The sequence below is a fragment of the Amblyomma mixtum genome, chromosome 4, assembly GCF_055824585.1.
Source record: "Amblyomma mixtum isolate Tamu chromosome 4, ASM5582458v1, whole genome shotgun sequence".
NCBI classification, from domain to species: Eukaryota; Metazoa; Arthropoda; class Arachnida; order Ixodida; family Ixodidae; genus Amblyomma; species Amblyomma mixtum.
Genome location: NC_143015.1, coordinates 34,862,650 through 34,878,990, shown reverse-complemented (window position 1 = coordinate 34,878,990; position 16,341 = coordinate 34,862,650). Strand labels below are relative to the sequence as shown.

The following is a 16,341-nucleotide window of genomic DNA, read 5'->3' as shown; positions in this document are numbered from 1 at the left end:
GTCAGGTGGACAGTTTGTGATACGTGATTAGTTAGTCGAGCCAAGACTTCCTACTTTGAGCATCCCCAGTACCCCGATAGTCCTGACGTCCTTAATTCCGGCTGCCCCTCCATAACCCGGATTACTGGGGCCTCTTTTCGTCAGGGTGCTAGAGAGTAGTAGAAGTTCGCATTTTTGGGGTGAGCATTCAAGTTTTGCCCTTGAGGCATGAGGCGCTACATCGACCGCCCATTGCAAGGTTTCTTCTCCCTCTGCATCACTGCAAGTGGATGCGCACAGGGTGATGTCGTTCGCATAGAGATAATTATGAAGGTTAGAGTATGTGCAAGTTTCTGCCGCAGTGCAATCTGAGGCTCAGTACGAAAGGAGGGGGCACTGAGCCTTTTAGGGAGGGAGGGGGGGGAGGCTTTAGCTGCAGAGAGGGATGGAGTGAGATTTGAAATTGCCGGGGTGTCAGTTTCGCGTCGCGGTCAGAGAAAAACGCTGTAATGTAACGGGATGCTCGTTCATCAGGGTTCAGTACTGAGAGTCTGTTGGGAGTCGCCTCATTGGAGACGTTGTAAAACACCTTCGTGAGGTTGAGTCCTAGTATAGCTCTCGTAACGGCTCTGTAGGCCGGGCTGAGAATGTCCTGAGAAATTTGAAGCAGTACGTCCGGGGCAGCCATGTGTTCTAGGAAGCCTATCACGAGGGGGGGGGGGATGAGATAGTATAGCTCCGCGTAATACTGCAGATGGTCAACTATTACATGCTGCATCAAATAAATAATAGATGTATTAATATCATTAATATTCTCAACTTCGCAACGCACGAGGTGACGGAAACCGAGGTTAGGGAAGCTCTCAATGCCCCGTGACTTGGTAGGGTGGGGGTCAACATGGCTCTAGCGTGTTTCCACTCTTCGGTGAGCTCTCCCTCCGCCAAGAAATTGTTCATGAGCTGCGTGAGGGCGCAAGCAGATGGAAAGTCTAGGTTTCCTGACCCACTGGTTTATATGCTACCTAGTCCCGGTGCCGAATTGAGGAGAAGCTGACCGAACGCACAGCGGACCGCTGACTAAATGATGCCAGCGTCCAAGGCTTCGTTAGAGAGGCCTTCGTACGTAGAGAGAGGGCCGGTATCAGAGGTGTTGATGTAGAGGGCGCAGAGATCTGCAAGCATGTCCGCGTCAGCACCAGCGTACTGGTGAATGGCGCCTGTAAATGCGCCTGTGGGGATGAATTCACCTAGACTGAATCAAGTAGAAGTCAAAAGGTGATGGCAGGTTTTGGTCGAACAGAGTAGGTCGCGCATGTTATCACCGATCTGCCACATTGCTGGTGGGTAAGACTGAGAGCGCTATCCTCTATCAGCCGCCCCAACTGTGGTATCCTGCGACGAAGTATGCGGTTGAATCTTTCTGTTTTCCAGCGCCTCGTGAGACTTGCGTGGGCTTCATTGATCTCGAGCAAGCGGATATCTATCTCATGCGTGATGATAGCCTCTGGTTACAGTGGAAATATCCTCTTCGATATGGGTAATCCACTCAATGAAAATGATGATTTGAGAGGCGACAGTTTCATCACATAGACAGCGGAAATTTTACCAATCCGATATATATATGCCTGGCGGATTCTGGGCTTTTGCGGTGCAAGTGTGGTAGAGATGATGCAGCGATCACTGCCGAGAGATTCCCAAACGAAAAATTATAGTAGTCAAGGGTTCGACGGCATACCGTCTGGTCAGGAATCATGGCTTGATGAGATTCACTGGTCACTGACCATGGTCAAACAAAAACAAAAATGACGTTTCGGGAGCGCTACGGCTCCCTTGTTCACAATTTTTCACAAAGCAAAGAGGTGTCGTAGTGTGTGGCTTCAGAGTGATTTCAACCACTCGAGGTCTTTAAAGTGGACTGACATCGCACAGCACTCTAGCTCCTTTTGCGTTCCGCCTCTATCGAAACTCTGTTGCGAAAATAGAACTGCCAATAGAAGAGATCAAGAGCGGAAAAAGGAGAGGTGGAGAGGTGAACCAGAGAGGGACCGATTGGCTAACCTCGACATGAAGAAACTTTATCGCAAAAATGTGATTCTGCTGTAGAAATAGTACATCGGCTTGAATATTGGTCTTTTAAGATCAATAAAAAAACTACACTGTGTCTAGAGACAAACGCTGAAACCTCTCGACGTAAAATATTTGAATATATCTGCGCTTTGTACTCACAAAAGCCCTTGTCATGATGCCGGAATATTAGACGCTGTTAGCGGACGCGAGTTTCAAGTCGGCTGTGCTACTATCTGAGACGTTGGATTATTGTCAAGGAAGTGCAGTGGCAAAGAAGAAGTGGAATGAATTCATTAGAGCTACAGTGTTCACACATAATCGAGAGCTAGCAATCTCTATAAGATAGGAAGTCTGTAACTCCCAACGAGAGGACATAGAGGAGCCTTGCTTTGCAACTGGTGGTGCCGCTTAGTATCCCAAGTTAGAGGAAAGGATGAATGTAAAATTCTACACTCCGAGTATTAACGTATGAACTGCATGGCTAGAATATGTCGGAAGTCGTGTTGTAGGCCTCGTGCAGCTAATGGTTTATGGGCGGTTTTTTAGCGTCCCTAACCACCTCATGCTATGAGGAACGCCATAGTGAATGGCTCAGGAAATTTCGACCACACGAGGTTTTTTAACGTGAAGTGACATCGCACAGACTACGAGCCCCTAGAATATCGCCTACGTCGAAATCAATCGCCGAGGCTGGAATCGAACCCGCGTCTTTCGGGTCAATAGCCGGACGGCATAATAACTGAGCCACCACGGCGGCTCATGCACTTACCGACAGCGGCCATGGCTGCACCTGCACCTGCCTCGCCAGTAGGAGCACATCAAGGCCTGCTCGGCGGTCAGGCCTCCGTCGGCGTACGCGGTACCAGCCTCGCCCATCGAGTGGCCAATGATGCCGTCTGGTTGGATGCCCAAAGCTTGAAGCATGTCCACAAGCGCCACCTGTCACACGAACAGCAAAAAAGGCGCGGTGTGAATGTAACGAACTGCAAGGATCATTTAAGGGAGCGGGCATAAGTGTGGAACGAGATATAAAGAGCGCAAGTATGTCATTATTGGTACTGCATTGAAGCCGCAGGTTCGTGCAAGTGGGCCAAACGGTAAGTGTGCAGAGCCCTTGCAGAAGTTCACTCCTGCAAAGCTTATGCGTAGCGGGTTATCCATTCCGTTTTGCTTAGTAACTCCCACCTGTGTGCGGAATGTGTATGAAGGGCGAGCACACGTACTTGAACGGCTGTGATGGACACAAAGGTTGAAACCATGGTCTTCTCCCGAGTCTCCTGGCCAGTCACCAGATCAACCAAGTCAACGCCGTACTCTTTTAGGACATCATGGGACTTGAGGATAGAGCGGGCAAACACGTCAAACTGCATCATCTGTCTGGCCATACCGCTCCACTGGCAGCCCATGCCCGAGAAGACGAACCACAGGTGACGCTTCTCGGAAGGTGCCTGCTCAACCACCTTGACAACTTCGCTCTCTGAGCTGCCATCCACTGGCACCATGGCGTCGCCGCGGCAGGGAAACTGCTTGACGCTCGGTTGCCCGACATGGTTTAGAAGCGCATAAGCGGAGTCCGGGTAGGGCCCTTCGGATTCCATTCGGTTAAGGTTGTTCTGGATGAAAAGAAAGTTTAGATTAATGGTTGTGTGCGTTGCTTCATTGGACTCACCTTGCCCTAGTTCATAGCCCGCAATACTGAAGGCCATCAAACAGGACATCGATGTAATTAAAAATTTAACAATTATTCTACGGCAACAAATGACTAAATCGCCACACCTTCAATTACGTTGGCGATTGGCTAAGCACACGCAAGTCCACTGCAGTGATATTAAGTTGCTAGTAATATCAACTATTGTCACTATAAAATGCTGCTGGAATACGGCACAGACGCCAGCGTAATCACACGAGACGTATGATATGCGGCACCTACGCTGTGAAAATATGTTCAAGCTGCGCATATGTATGAAAGCGCTGTTAAGTAACTTCTACGCCTGTGTATTATGGAAATTGCGGACTGTATTGCAATGGTGCATGCATGCTTATTGCTTCATTTATTCTGAGAACGACTACTAGTCCGCCCCGCCGCGGTGGCTCAGTGGCTACGGCACTCTGCTGCTGGCCCGAAAGACGCGGGTTCGATCCCGGCCGCGGCGGCTGAATTTCGATGAAGGCGAAATTCTAGAGGCCCGTGTGCTGTGCGATGTCAGTGCACGTTAAAGAACCCCAGGTGGTCGAAATTTCCGGAGCCCTTCACTACGGCGTCCCTCATAGCCTCAGTTGCTTTGGGACGTTAAACCCCAATAAACCAAACCAAACCAAACCAAACTACTAGTCCCATACTTTTCATTCCTCAATCGATTTAGCTTCGCGCATGGTTGAAGGTCATTTGATGGCGATTACTGAACAAATCAGTGCGTTTCGGGGGGAAAGTAAGACAAATGTCGGTGAGTATTCATGGACACGTGAGGAATGTGTACAGGGGGTGCGAACCACCGAGCAGTACGATGCATTGTAAGGCATGGCAATGAGGACATAAACAACAACCTGCGACCATATACGCCACTTGTAACAGCCACTAAAGAAATTTGCCTCAAAACGCAACGTATGGCCGTGGCCATTTGGCGGCGATGATTTTGCAGTTCTTTATGGAACTCGATGGTACTGCTGCATCTGCACATCAACGATCTTGAACAGAAATTGTATGGGCTCATGGTGCGCCCTCACTGGATGCACAAAACGCGGACACTTGATATAAAGCGAAATTGACCGGAATATTAAGTGGTAACTATGATGTACGCTCATGAGAGCTGGTTTTATGAGAACTTTTGTGCGAAGACATGCCTCCTAAGCTGCCTAGCAACCGTCAAGAGGACTTCAAAGAGCCACAGAATTACGTTCTACGATTTAAAAAAATGCCATGATGGTTTTCTATTAGCGCCTTTACTTCTCATATTGCTCCAAAATTAGGCGCCCCATTAGATTAATGGCGGCATTTATATTGTCACAAATCTCTCTGATTAATTTTAATCGTAGGAATTGATTGATTTTGTTGGGACTCTTGTAATTTTCACCAGTGATTACGACTTATGCTGCTTGTGTTGGCTTGAATATGTTGGGTTGCGGAATGTATACTGCTTATCAGATATGCGCTTCACCTCAGACGTTCTGCACTTCTTGAAGATATGTTTCTTGGGGTAGAATAGCGCTATTTTCTCAAAGCATCGTCAGTGGAGTAGGGCATGGCTAAGACGTGCTAACAAGTAAGCTGGTGAACTAAATTCAAGTAAACTTTTTAACCATCACTGCTAGTCCCCTTATTTATTGAGGGGTGTGTAGCCCACCGTGAGCAATATACAGATGTGTTTTTAGAATTTAAGACGCAGAGTTAGCGTCGGCGCTGTGGATCAAGAAATTTTGGCTGCGTCGCGCCAAAAACACATGCGGTTTCGAGAGGCTTGAGGGAAAAGTAATCTCTCCAGTGGATGTACAGTCAGGGACAAAAGTCTCCGGACCACGTGTTCCTCTAACGAAGCCGATAGCTCTGCTATTAGTCAGCGGCTGGAGACCACACTTGTTGAGGTAAAAGTTAAATTTTTGTTCTTTCATCTCCACAAGTGCGGTCTCCAGCCGCTGTGTGATAGTAGAGCTATAAGCTTCGTTTGGGGAACACGTGGTCCGGAGACTTTTGTCCCCGACTGTTACCTCGTGGAAAGAGCCTAAACTTCTTTGGCCACAGCGCCGAGGGTTACTGCGCTCCCGGAATTCTCAAAACTGATACTTTTATCGCTTAAAGTAGGCTTTACGCCTCCCAGTACAAAAGGAGACTAACAGTAATTGTTAAACATTAACTAATAAATAATGGGTAATCAGCCTGCTAGTTAGCCTGTCTCAACTGTACACTGATGTGCTACACAGCGGCCAATTCCAAGCCAAAAAAAGCGGTCTTCGAACTAAAAAAGCTCATTTTTAATATTGAAAAATATATCAGGTAAAACAATCGGTATGCAAATAACATTTTTATTCACATATTGAGAGCTGTAGCGTTACTTAATCTTACACCCGCACATAACTGCGCTGCTTGAAAAGGCGGGAGCCCTACGTCAACGATATACCGAGACTCCTTTCCAGCCTCAGTGGCGCGAAGAAACACGCTATAGATTTTTTTGGACCAACGCTTTTGAGCCTATACTGGTTGATTCATGTTGTGAGAGAACATGGGCAGTGCATACATTCTGTACAGTTGTACTGAGCACTGGAATATCGCTTTGAGCACGCATGGAAGTTTACGCTCTTTACGAAGAAATGTGCAATGCCGCATATGCAAGGTCTTAAATTTATATTTGTTTACTCATTTTGTTATTGATACTGTCAGTATCGCGCGAAGACAGAGTGCCGGTGATAGAATAACAAGAAATTTTCAGTACATACAAGAAGTAAACATAAACTTTGCAGGCATTCAACAATTCAGTGCATAGTAAACATAAAGCGCGGAAACACAGGGACGTAAGAAAGACGACGGATAACAGTTACTTCCAACTTAATTTCATCAGAAAGGCTGATCACAATACAAACGCACATTAAATGGGAAGAAAAATAAAACAAACCAACACAAAATCATGCAGTGGGATCGATGTAATTCTGAGGGAGAGAACGTTCTTATGCTCGGCAACGTTTCGGCGGCGACCTTGCCTTTGAGAGGAGTCGATCGCTATTTGAAGGGGTATCTTCTGTGTATCCTTGCTCCGGAGAAGGAACGGGGATTTTCGTTGTTGCTTATCGCCTTCTTTGAAGAAAATGCTAAGCAGGCGATTGAGGCCTGTTCTAGGCCTGTTTTTTTTTTAATACGTTCCTTTGAAATATATGTAGTCGGGCCAAAATGTTGCGCAATAAGCTTGTGCTAACGAGACTCGCGCCACAAATTGACAAAACCAAGGCCGATAGTTTAGAATTATTTTGCCAAAACACAAAAAATTGACTTTTCCTTGCGTGCCGTTGTCAAGGAGCGGCGGACGTGGCAAAAGGCGGCAGCCTCTTTTTTGCACGTGAGGTTAAAGCTTCTTAATATAGACAACCCCTTTTGATAAAGATTTCGGGAAATGATATTGAGTTTTTGAAGAACCAAGCTGGAATGTGCTGCAAAGTGTTTTCCATTGCCATCAAATATCCTTTTTTTCTTCATTGATGGACGAAGGTCAACTGTAGTGCGCTGAGGAATGCATTCTTTTATTGGTGGCTGTCAAATTTCAGAACTTAGTCAGTGATTGTAAGCGGCTTCCTAAAATTGCTTTCAGTGTATCTGCAATACACGGATGTGACTTGGTGTTATGACGTTTCCATTCAAACCAAAGGCATTTGCTTCGGGTCGAGCATCGCCGCCGTCCTCAGCGACACCTCTTGTGGAAGGGCCTTGGCTAACTCTCTCGTTAATTTAAAAGTGCCACATACCTTTTAGTATGTAGGTTACTTTTTAGTGACTTAAAATGTTTCTGATGTAGGTTTTGAACAAAGGGGTGTCTCGCACTTTGGCCATCTTTGAGGCGTGTCTAAGGCCGCTTGTTTTAACCCATGAGGTTCCCGATGGGTCGTCTCTTAGGTTCTTGGACCTGAAGCTTGTACGTTCAAGTTCGCATGACTCCTGGGCGTTGGAGCCCTGAGTCAAGAAAGCGCTGCTACCCTTTCCATCGGCCCTCACGAAGGTCATGAAAAAAGTTATTGTGCAAATCTACCTTTCGAACGATTTGGAAAAGTCTTTCCTCCACTTGATTAAAAATTTCTCGAGGCAGATAAAACGGCTGAAGCCGAACGTCTATCCCGCCCATCTGCTTTGTGCTGTAGCCGAGGGCATCCTCAAAAAGCAGAAAGATGTCAATGACAAGGTGTCTCCCCCACCAAAAAGACAGAAACAAAAACAATTGTAGCCTTGCCATACATCCATATTTCTCCCACAATTTCATGAAGATTGCTTGGAGAGAATATAAGAGTCGTTCTTGGTAAACAAACTCTTTCTTTTGTAAACAAGCTCGTTCTTTGTAAACTAAAGAAGCTTTGTATGCTGACGAGCTCTTTGGGAAGAGAAAATATAGGCTGTCAGACACGACATATCAGTGGGTATCTTGAATGTGCCGAGGCTACTGTCTATAAGATACCGTTGCCCTGTGCCCGTTTCTATGTGGGCAAGAGCGGACGATTGGTGAACGAACGACTGCGAGAGCATGCAAACAATACGCGTCAAGGGCTTCAAACTCTTGCAATTCATTGCCGCGACTGCGAGTTCCAGGGTGGCGGCCTCCGGGCTCCTGATTGTGCGCATTCTGTAATTGTTGACAGCCATCGGACGCAAATTACAAGGGCAATTAGAAGCTATGGAGACGGACAGGGCAGGGAGTGGCTGCATATATGTGCGCCATCAGTCGCAGTTTTGAAAAAGAACATTATCTATCTCAGCATGAACAATGGGACATGACTTTGGTTTCGTATAGTATGCTTTTGTGTTGGTTTCTTTTACTTTTCTTTCTCTTTCTTTTGCCTATATATTCTGACAAATCTTCCTAATAAAATTAAGTAAGAAGCACCATTTGTCTGTGGTCTTTCTTACGCCTTTGTGTTTACCATGCTTAACATTTACGATGGATCACTAACAAGCCCCCCCCCCCCCCCTTAGTGCATAGTATTTAGGCTAAAATGCACAACATAATATAGTATGAGCATAACTGATGTCCCTCAAAGCACTGAAAAACAAAAACCATAAATCACCTGAAATGAAGGTTCACAAGTAAGATGGAATATATAAAAGCATCGGCGCATCAGGAGCAAAACATATATTGCCTCAAGCTTTTTGGAACCACATGCCATGTCTCAAGCAGGTGGAAACATCAAACCATAAAAACGGTTCTAACAAAATGACACGTTACAAGAACAAATTCAAACCAATAAAATATATTTCGTAAGGATGTTTTCAAAAGCTTTTACCTGTATACCATAATACTGAACAATCTCGTTCGCTAATTTATTCCATTTTTTTTAAATGGCCCGAACCACATAAGAATATTTGAAAGAAACTGTTCTAGAAGGAAGTAGTGTGATAATTTTGAAATGCTGTGTTCTCCTGCCAGCATGATTCTATGGTTTGATGTATCTGTCCAGGGTTGCCGTATATTCCCTGCTAAACGAACAAAAGAAAACATCAGCCTGTTATACTGCATTTTCTGCTTTATAGTCGTTAGTACGATCCCGCATATATGTTAAGACGCTGATTGGGTTCTAGAGGACAAGTTAAAGACAGCAAACCTTAGAGGTTTGTAATGTGCCCGTTCGCATTTTGCAATGTTTTGTCGAGTGTGCTCCCTAACGTGACTGTCGTAAGAGAGTACTGCAAGTTCAGTCATTTGGCAAGCGATAAGTTCTACCCCCTCAGTAGCACCATAATGTTTTCGTGCGAATAACAACAGTTTCTGCATGACCGTATCTTAAACATTGTAAACACACTCTCCAGTTGGAATCTTGTTTAAAAATCATTCCTAGATACGAATTGTTAGGCACCGGCCGGAATGATGCGAGTGCTTTTTTGTCTAGAGACCTGCGTCAGAGTTGGGTGTTCTAACGGCTGGTAGACATAACATTATTATTCAGTTCACGGTTTTCGATAAAATATCCGCCACCGGCTGTACCTAACCACTCTTGGCCTCATTGTCAATTTGCTTTTTTGCTCAGGCATGCCAGTAACTTAGCATCATTACAATACATTTACACAGATTCACAAAACATACAATAGGCGATAAACTCTCACCATCAGCGAGTCCTTTGTCCTACCGGCCATAAGGACAAGTCTTGGCAGCTGCAGTTTCTTGCGCGGGAGATCATGGACACTTGGTCTGGGGTTGGCCTCCAGAATTGCATGAACGTTGGCACCACCGAAGCCGATTGAGTTGACCCCAACCAAGCCGCCATTGAAGGGCGTAATCTTGTCTATAACCTTGATGCTGCCATCATGTAGCGAGGGTATGTCCGGATTCGGTTCATTAAAATGCAAGTTTGGCGCAATGGTTCCAGTCTCCATGGCTATGATCACCTTGGCCAGTGCAACAATGCCTGTTAGAAAATGAGAACAACAGATCGAAGAGAAGCCCACGTCCTATACACATCGTCGTTGTTCGATCATGGAAAAGTCACTTCATGATGCCCAGTCGCCCCACGATAAAACCACATTAGAATACAATCATAGCCATAATGTTCACACGACACCAGAAGATCACCCTGTAAACAAGCGCACCTCGGCCTTGCATCCTTGAGGCAACATGCTTCCAGCATCACATTCCCACTACAGATATACTACCCTTTTTAATGTCATACGGTCGAATAGCCTTAAGAGCTACTAGACTTGTAGACTAAATTGAATTGAAACACGTGAAGTTTTTGGCTGCAAAATACAGGGTGCATCAAAGGTTCCCAGGCCACAGAGTTTTCTTTTCAGCATCATAATCAAGTACCTTAAAGCACCCATTAATATAAAATGAAAGTCTTGGAGCCAACCCTCTGGTCATAGACACACCTATAAGCCAACAGCTCCAGCCCATGCGCATTGGCGCTATCTCGAGACCAAGTAGTATTTCAATGCGCTAGCATTACTGGCCGCGGTCAGCAATTTCAGCGGTCTGTTTGCGGACCGTCTGTATCAAATCAAAGAAAATATTCTCAGAAAAAAAAATATTGTGGGTGGGATTCGAACGCAGGAATTTGTCGTGGGAAGCTAGTATGGAATCTGATAGCTAAGCAGGCTCTTTTTTTTCTTTATTGCCTCGCTTTGACACATAACAGTCAACAAAACAAACAATAAATAAAGCACACTAAACGCTATGTACACTCGCAGTGAAAAGTAAATGGAAAGCGACTTTGTCAAAAAAATTTCACTTCTTCAAATCTAAAGCATAATAGTCCATACTTAGTGCACAGTGCAATTCGCAAAATCACAAATAGGCTGCACATAAGTATTCAAAGGTGCATTAATTGGGGGGTCCATGATTAATTTTTTTCGTGAATATTGCCTTCCATTTACTTTTGACTGCACCTGTACATACACACGGCACTGTCGTGGTCAGCCAGCATGAATCTGGCTTCGTCAGATTAAAATTCACGCAAATTGCACAGCGGTTCTAGTCTCGAGAACAAGAAGGCTCTTTTTTTCATGGTATTTATTCTACATGGTTATGAACAGAAAGGATATATATACGGATATATATGTATGTGTGTATACACACAGGATATATATGTATGTGTGTATACACAAGGAAAAAAACTATTTACAGAGCACGGCCGCCGCGGTGGCTCAGTGGTTATGGTGCTCGGTGCTGACCCGAAAGACGCGGGTTCGATCCCGGCCGCGGCGGTTGAATTTCTTTGGAGGAGAAATTCTAGAGGCCCGTGTACTGTGCGATGTCAGTGCACGTTAAAGAACCCCAGGTGGTCGAAATTTCCGGAGCCCTCCACTACGGCGTCTCTCATAGCCTTAGTCGCTTTGGGACGTTAAACCTCATAAACCAAAGCAACCTATTTACAGAGCACCTAGATAGGCGCTACGTGGCAAAAACATGATAAAAAACGTAACAGAACTAAAAGGCCGGCAAGGATATACTGCGCATCAGGAGAGGAAACCAATCCGGTAAGAAGTCCAATTCTTTGTAATTGTCCGTTATCTGCAACATCATTAGGCTAAAATGAATTCTGGGTGAAACAACAGGTTCAACGTTGCGATCTTGCATGCGCGTTTACTAAAGGCTATGAAGTCCAATTAAAGGAATCATATCATAGGGTTTCGAGTCAGGTTGGGAAAGAACAAAGTAGCTAAGAAGGCTTTTTTACTTTATTTCCTGTCTTTCGAAAAGAACATTTCAATAGCTAACACGAGTGCGCTGTTACGTGATGGATAGAGGCGAACATAGTCCATGCGGCATTAAGGCAGCAGGGGCGGCGAATCTTTCCATGACGTCATCCTAGGTGGGGTGAGCTAAGGGAAGGTGGATGACGTATGCAAACTCTGCCTCTGTTGACGTCATGGAAAGCTACGATGCACTCGCATAGAAAACCTCACCGTGTCACCGTGTCGCGTCGGCCACGCGCTGAATATGGACCATTAAAAATGGGCAGTGCCGAAAGAAAATAAAGAAAAGAGGAAAAAGGTTGGGTTTGGTTTATGCGGCTTTAACGCCCCAGAGCGACTCAGGCTATGAGGGGCGCCGTAGTGAAGGGCTCGGAAATTTCGAACAACTGGGGTTTTTTAGCATGCGCTGAAATCGCACAGTACCAGGGCTCGAGCATTACGCCTCAATCGAAATGCAACCGCCGCGGCCGGATCGAACCCTTGTCTTTTGGGTCAGCAGTCCAGTAGCATGACCACTTGGCCACGGCGGCGGCAAAAAAAACCAAAGATCAAGAAGGAAAGGATGACGAAGGGCTTGAAATGGTTACAAAAGGTGTTTGCAGTGGTTTGAAAGCAGTCAAGCAGCCTTTACGGCTGTTAGCTGCTTCCTACAGCATTCAAACATTGTTCTTGCAGAGCATGGCCGGCCATTTTTTTTTAATTTTAAACAGAGCTATGAACCTACCAATACTCCCTGAAAAGTATTACTTCTCCTGACTCCTACAGAAATCTTTAGGCTAAGGCGTGTTGTAAATATGCCACTACATGGCTGAAAAAAGTCCCCCTTGGCGAGGGATATTGTGACGCACCTTGGGCATCAGCAACAAGAATCACGCCGAAGATGACTGCATATGGTGTCCCATCCCCCAAGCCACAGACCAGCATTTGATATCGTCGATGCAGAATCTCGAGGGATCTCATTTAATATAGTCATACATGCCAGCTGTATCAGAAAATTTGAAGAAATGACACCGGAGTCAGCACTGTAGTGTGCTGTGTCTAAAGACTAGAATACTGACTTGCTGTTGAAGCAGGTTGCCCTCATGGGAGCCTAAGCCACAAGACAGGGCACTCTCGAGAGTGCCCTGGTTGTGCGGACCTGCGTTCCTGGTAGGCCTGGGAGTGCTTGTATCAGCAATCAATGTACTACATTGGATTGAAATTTGCTATCACCGCTAGTACTTCGCACAGGTAAGAAAACATTGGCAATTTTTTTTTTAATTCATCTGGCAAAGCAGTGCTTCCTGAGTGCCTCTATTCAGGCGCCATATCTCTGTGCTCGCTTCGAGGAGCGTGGCATGAAAAAGTCCCCTCCAGCAGATTGCTATCTCACTGTATGGAAGACATATGACTGTGTTGGCAGAGCTTCAATTCTGCGGTGGCTATTAGCTTTTCCCTATACGGGTGTTCAGTTCAACAATAAAGCGCGCGTTGACACTGTGGAGAGCCCAAACTTTCTTTATTTGCACTATCCTCTGACGAGGAATATATTTGGTCGATAGGCGGGGAGGTGGCACGTCTCCTTCGTTGAATTAAGTTGTCACCACTGATCTACATCTGTGAATAATGCTGCGGTTAAAGTGGGCACTGTTGTCAAACGACACTTTGTTGAATTAAGGGAGCCAACTCACCCGCGGCTGCCTCTGCATGCCCGGCGTTGCTCTTGGCAGACCAGATCTTGAGCGGCGCCTTCCGGCTGGGTGGACACAAGACAGTGCTGATGGCTCCCAGCTCTTGGGGGTCGCCGGCCTTGGTGCCCGTTCCGTGGGCTTCGACATACTCCACTTCGTGAGGATCCACATTGGCCTCGGCGTATACCTGGCGCAGGAGCTGCTCTTGCACCTTTCTTTTGGGGTAGGCTATTCCTACAAGTGAGCGGTAAGACAAGTCTCACAGACAGCAATGGGAATTTAACGCCACATTGCTTCGAAAGCGACCTCATGCGCCGCAACCGCACACTATCAAGAGCAGGAACGGCTCGCTTAGAAGGTACAAGACAAGCAATATGCTCGGCAAGAAGTCCAGTTCAGGCATAGCAAGTTTCAGTCCATTTCGTTCTCATCTCTTGTTCCTGTGGTGTAACCTCCGAGCTGTTAATATAACGACGTCAGAAAACGACTAAGGAGTGCACTGCTGATGACGTAAGCCTGCTGCCAGCAAAGTAATGGCATGCTTAGCTCTCACATTGCAGTTTTGAAAAGTATCATACTAACGGTAAACACTTAGAAAACAGAACGCTCTAATACTTTTTATTCCCGCAGGTGTTTTGCCACGAACTCCTAGAAACTTGTGCCACTGGTCATTTCGCGATAACCTTGACAGTCTCATGGACACAACGAAAGATGGCTTTATTCACGAAGAACAAAACCGGCCTACCTTCTGGCTTAAAGCCATCAGTGTTCGGCTTAATGTGGACGACCTTGGCGTAGATCCGTTGTGCTTCTGACGCCCGCTGAAGGAAGAATGCACCGTCGGTTTCACTGCGCACATAGCCTGTGCCTGCATCGAGAAATAGTCAAAAGTAACAAGGTATATTCAGTGCATGCGGGCGAAGCCCCGAATGCGTACGCCAACGCATTGCACCTGGGAGTGAAATTCCGGGGAGAAATGCTGTCCGTCGCTGTTACGGTAATGTGTTTCTGGTTCACTCACGCGCTAAAGCAATTTGCGTCATCCATGCTCAGTTAATTCGGGTTTAATTCGTGCTTAGTTGCGGCATCGAAAGAAACTTGTGCCGGCACCGCCTTACCGGCGCATTTGTTTGCAGGCGGTACACACACGCGTAGTGCACACTTCATAAAGTACCCTGAAAAATCCTTTCATAGATCATGAGAAACGACATCCGAGCGATGCCGTCCCTCCCTTCATAGTGAAGAAACAGAAAAGCCGCAAGTACCATGTCCCCTTTCTTAGTGTCAAAAAGTCTAACTGATGCCTTGGGTCCCGGGTACAAACTCTCTAAAATGCCTAGTGGTGACCTGCTCCTTGAACTCAGAAACATTGCCCAATACTCGAAACTTTCCAGTCTAGTATCTATCGGGGAAATCCCTGTATCAATCACAGCACACCGATCTCTCAACACCGTCCGTGGTGTGATATCCGAATCAGATTTCATTCACCTGACCGAGGAAGAAATGCTAGATGGCCTCATAGAACAGAATGTCATAAGTGTATAACGAATCAAAATAAGGAAAGACAACAAAGAGATACCTGCAAAGCACCTAGTACTGACTTTCAACTCGAGCACACTCCCCGAATCTATAGAAGCAGGCTACCTCAAAATAAATGTCAGGCATTACATCCCAAATCCACGCCGGTGTTTCAAATGTCAAAGATATGGTCATGGGTCTCAAAGCTGCCGTGGCCGCGAAACTTGCGCTAAATACGCCTCGAAAGAACACGATTCCGAAAACTGTGAAGGAGCAGCACCTCGCTGCGCAAACTGCGAAGGCGATCTCCCCGCCTATTCAAGGTCATGTCCCTCGTGGAAAAATTAGAAAGAAACCGTTATAATGAAAACGAAACAAAATATCACATTTAGGGAAGCGCGAAGACACTTTTACGCAAAGAACAGCTACAACTTTTCCACAAAAACAAACTTTGCTGATGTGGTGCTCAGGGGCGGCGCACCACACAGCACTCCGGCATCTGCCCATGCCACTTCCACCGAGCCTATGGCACGGCCATTCGCGCCCCAGGCAGGGACAGCGAACGCTGCTCTGCCATCCTCAAAGCAGGGAGCGCCGGCTCACGGGTCGGCACCCCGCTGTACTTCCCCCCGTCGGGGGAGGCCTGACACCAACACATCCGCGGCTTCCCCGCGGTACTCCAGCACCTCTAGTGAGGTGATAGAGGTAACTCCCGATCCGCCCGCTTTGCAGCGGCGGAACCGGTCTCTTGAGCGAAGAAAAGAAAGGACCCCGGGCCCAGAAAACAAGTAAATCCCTTCAATCCTCACCCAAAAACATAAACATGACTTTCCTACTTCAATGGAACTGTAGAGGATTGCTCAGGAATTAAAACGCTATCACACATTTTCTTGGGTTAATGTTTCCTGTAGCTTTATGTCTTCAGGAAACCAACCTCGGTCCACAACATACGAATATCCTGAGACATAAACATTCCGACGCGATCGCGAGCATGCTAAAAGACTCTCAGGAGGCGTCGCAATTGTCACACAGAGCGGCGTCCCTGCTAAAAAAATCAATCTTAACACAAAACTGGAAGCGGTTGCGGTTAGCGTCGTGAGCTACACAACCATAACTATATGTTCTGTGTAAAAAAAATCAATCTTAACACAAAACTGGAAGCGGTTGCGGTTAGCGTCGTGAGCTACACAACCATAACTATATGTTCTGTGTAACTTCCCCCGCACATAACAT

General features: G+C 46.3%; 1 pseudogene; it reads right to left on the bottom strand.

Annotated features, from left to right (window-relative positions):
- The window catches only part of LOC149346107 (fatty acid synthase-like), an 86,062-nt pseudogene that overhangs the window by 56,797 nt on the left and 12,924 nt on the right, over positions 1-16,341 (bottom strand).